General features: G+C 42.1%; 1 non-coding gene across 1 annotated transcript; it reads left to right on the plus strand.

Moving 5' to 3' along the window:
* The first annotated feature begins 2,922 nt into the window (after nt 1-2,922).
* On the plus strand, nt 2,923-3,027 carry LOC137935561 (small nucleolar RNA R71). The gene has a single exon (XR_011109263.1). It is a non-coding gene; the product is annotated as a small nucleolar RNA R71 (small nucleolar RNA).
* The last annotated feature ends 841 nt before the right edge of the window (nt 3,028-3,868 follow it).

The raw sequence follows: 3,868 nt of genomic DNA on the forward strand, positions 1-3,868 counted from the left end.
GCATCATCAAAGGCAAAAACAACATCTTGAGGAAGTAAATTCGTCAAAGGACGAGAAATTTTGCTAAAGTCTTTAATAAAACGCCTATAGAACCCAGCATGGCCAAGGAAAGAATGCACCCCCTTCACAGAAGTAGGTGGTGGCAGATTGGCAATTAGGTCAACCTTGGCTTTGTCCACTTCTACACCCCGCTCAGACACTACATGTCCTAAAACAATTCCTTCTTTCACCATGAAGTGGCATTTCTCCCAATTCAAGACTAAATTGGACTTAATGCAACGGGACAATACGAGTGAAAGATTGTGCAGACATGTATCAAAATTAGAGCCAAACACAGAAAAAGTCATCCACACCAATCATGTCAGAAAAGATACTCATCATGCACCATTGGAAAGTGGCGGGCGCATTGCATAAACCAAAAGGCATGCGTCTGTAAGCATAGGTGCCAAACGGACACATGAATGTGGTCTTTTCCTGTTCTTCTGGAGCAATGGGAATTTGATTGTAGCCGGAGTATCCATCTAAGAAGCAATAAAAATTGTGGCTGGCCAATCGCTCTAGTACCTGATCAATGAAAGGTAGTGGGAAGTGATCCTTCCTAGTGGCGGAATTAAGTTTTCTATAGTCAATGCAGACAGGCCACTTGGTGGTAGTTCTTGTGGGAATCAATTCACCACTCTCGTTTTTCATTATTATTATCCCCCCTTTCTTAGGGACAACTTGAATTGGACTCACCCAGGTGCTATCGAAAATAGGGTAAATGATTCCTGTCACAAGCAACCTGATGACTTCTTCTCTCACAACCTCCAGCATATGGGGATTTAACCTACGTTGCATCTCACATGAGGCTTTAGTCCCCTCCTCCAAATGAATACGATGCATGCATATGGAGGGGATAATCCCTTTTAAGGCATCAAGAGTCCACCCCAATGCCTCTCTGTGTGCTTGAAGAACTTCAGTCAATTGTTCCTCCTGCTCAGTACTCAAATCAGAGAAAATAATGACTGGTAATGAGTTCATGGGCCCCAAGAACACATACTTCAACGTGGGAGGAAGTGGCTTAAGATCTAGCTTGGAAGTTTCAAGAGGTTTGTCCAAGTCAAGAGGAAGATCCTGTGGATGATCAGTTGTGATAACCTCATAAGCTTCCTCCAACAGAGGTACAGAATTGAGTAAAGAATTAACCTCTCAGAAATATGTTTCCTCATCAAAATAGTCCATGTCTAAAGATGTTATGCAAGACTCAAAAGATTCAAGAGTGGATTCGTCACCAAGCATAACAGTTTCTATCTTAAATGCAGGACTCAGATCATCAGACTCAAGTGGGTGGTGCCCGGCATTAAATACATTCAATGAGACCTTAAAATTTCCAAAAGACAACTCCAACTCACCACTTTTACAATGAATGATAGCATTAGATGTGGCTAAGAAGGGACGTCCTAGGATGACAGGAATTTGGTTGGTCACATTGACTACTGGTTCTATATCAAGAACAATGAAATCAATCGGGAACAGAAATTTGTCCACTTTTATCAAAATATCTTCAACTATTCCTCGTGGTATCTTGACAGAATGGTCAGCTAGTTGAAGTGTGATGGGAGTAGGCTTTAATTCCCCCAAACCTAATTGCTGGTACACAAAGAAAGGAAGCAAATTCATACTTGCTCCTAAGTCAAGAAGAGCTCTCTGGATGGTATGTTCACCAATGACACATGAAATTGTGGGACATCCAGGATCTTTAACTTTAGGAGGAGTGTTGTGCTTCAGAATTGAGCTTACATTCTCAGTAAGAAACACCTTTTTGTTAACATGTTGTTTTCTCTTCTGTGTACAAAGGCCTTTCAAAAATCGGGCATAGGCAGGGACTTGCCTAATAGCATCAAGAAGTGGAATGTTAATGTGAACCTTACTAAACAGTTCCAACGTTTCATGCATGCTATCTCCTTTCCTATGTGGGCTCGATAACCTCTGCGGATAAGGAGCTAGTGGGACTTGGTTAGGGATCTGCTTGGCTGTTGGTGGAGAACTTGGAGGTTCTCCACCCAATGATGTGTCCCATTGTCTTCCTTTGACTCCTTAGACTTAGTGGTCCCTACCCCATTGTTCAACTCACGACCACTCCTAAGGGTGGTTATGGCTTTGGCTTGCTCATGGTGGGGTTTGGAATTCAACCAACTCTCATGTGTGCTTTTGGGGTTAGGAATGGTTTGACTTGGGAGTCTATTTTGTGCTTGTTCACTCATGTGGCTGGCCAACTGACTCACTTGCATTTCAAGTTTAGCAATGGAGGACTGTGTATTCTGCATGAATAATTGAAGTGTATCCTCAAGTGAAGGTTTTTGTGGAATCAATGGCTGTTGAGTGAAGTGTGGGCGCGGAGCTTGGGGTTGAGTAAACCCTGGAGGACCCCCAACCTATGGGCCCCATGACCATGAGAAATTTGGGTGCCTAGCTCAACCTGGATTATATGTTTCTGAAAAAGGATCGTTCCGGTTTGGTCTATGAAAATTCTGGACTGCATTCAAGTCCTCAATGAGCTTTGGGTAGGATGAACGAGATGGACACATTTGTGTGGGATAAGATGAACCAGAGCATATGGCACAGACAGTAGATGGGTTAGGATCAGGTGAACTCTTGGACAGCATGAGGGCATCAATTTTTCTAGTCAACCCCTCAATCTTGGCCATGAGCATGGATGTTTCACTAACCTTGTAGAGACCCCCTCTTTTGGCTTCGTGGGATCTCCTATCAACATTAAATGACGAACCTAATTGCTGAGATTGATCACTCAACGTTTCAAAGAAGTCCCACGCCTTACTAGCACTCTTACCCATCAAACTCTCACCACTCGTTGCATCTACCATGGATCTAACCTGGGGTGTAAGTCCTTGATAAAATTATTGCACTAAATGCCATTTCTCAAACCCATGATGAGGACCTACAGATCAAATCCTTCCTTTTCTCCCAAACCTCATAAAAGTGTTCACCCTCCTGCTGCATAAAGTTGGAGATTTCTCTCCTGAGGGCTGTAGTTCTCTGAATGGAAAGTACTTGGATAAGAATTTTGTGACTAATGTGTCCCATGAAGTAATGCTGCCCACCTCCAAGGAATTAAGCCAAGACTTGGCCTTATCCTTAACTGAAAATGGAAAAGTCTTAACCGGATAGAGTCATCTGAGAAATTCTGGAATTTAAAAGTTGCACAAATATCTAAGAATTCCTTGATGTGGTAATATGGGTCCTCCTTCTCCAACCCATTGAATGTAGGGAGGAGTTGGATCACACCCGGTTTCAACTCATAACTGGCGGCAGTAGTGGGTGGCAATATAATGCAAGAAGGTGATGTGAAGTGGGATGACATAGAATAATCCCTCAGGACTCTACGGTCACCTGCTACAGGTAACTGTAATGGTTCGCCCTGATTGGCCATGGTAGCTCCTAACTTGACTTCGGGTGTTTTCCTACAAATATGTTCTACCTCTTCAACAAATGGAGCTAATGGTCCACCTAGGGAGCGGCGCCCGCATAAAAACACAAAAAGAAACAAAACGAACTATCAAATTAAGCTAACAAACTCACTACTAAAAATATGAACTAACTAGAAGAAATAAAAATAATTCCATAAAAAATACCAAGCTAAAATTATGAAAGCAAAAAAATAAAAAATAAAAAATAAAAATAAATCTAACCTAAGACTATGGAGAACATAGAAATACACTTAATACGTGCCTCCCCGACAGCGGCGCCAAAAACTTGATGTAGAATTTAGTTACATTGGTTTTAATACCTCGCAAGCGTACGAATCGTTCATGTAATTTAGCGGGAAGCGAGGGTCATATCCATAGGGAGGACTAATTTTGTGTATTCT

Source organism: Aristolochia californica, unplaced genomic scaffold (genome assembly GCF_029961685.1).
Source record: "Aristolochia californica isolate CCGP_79_NKW_82.1479 unplaced genomic scaffold, dmAriCali1.0.hap1 SCAF_6, whole genome shotgun sequence".
In the NCBI taxonomy this organism is placed as follows: Eukaryota; Viridiplantae; Streptophyta; class Magnoliopsida; order Piperales; family Aristolochiaceae; genus Aristolochia; species Aristolochia californica.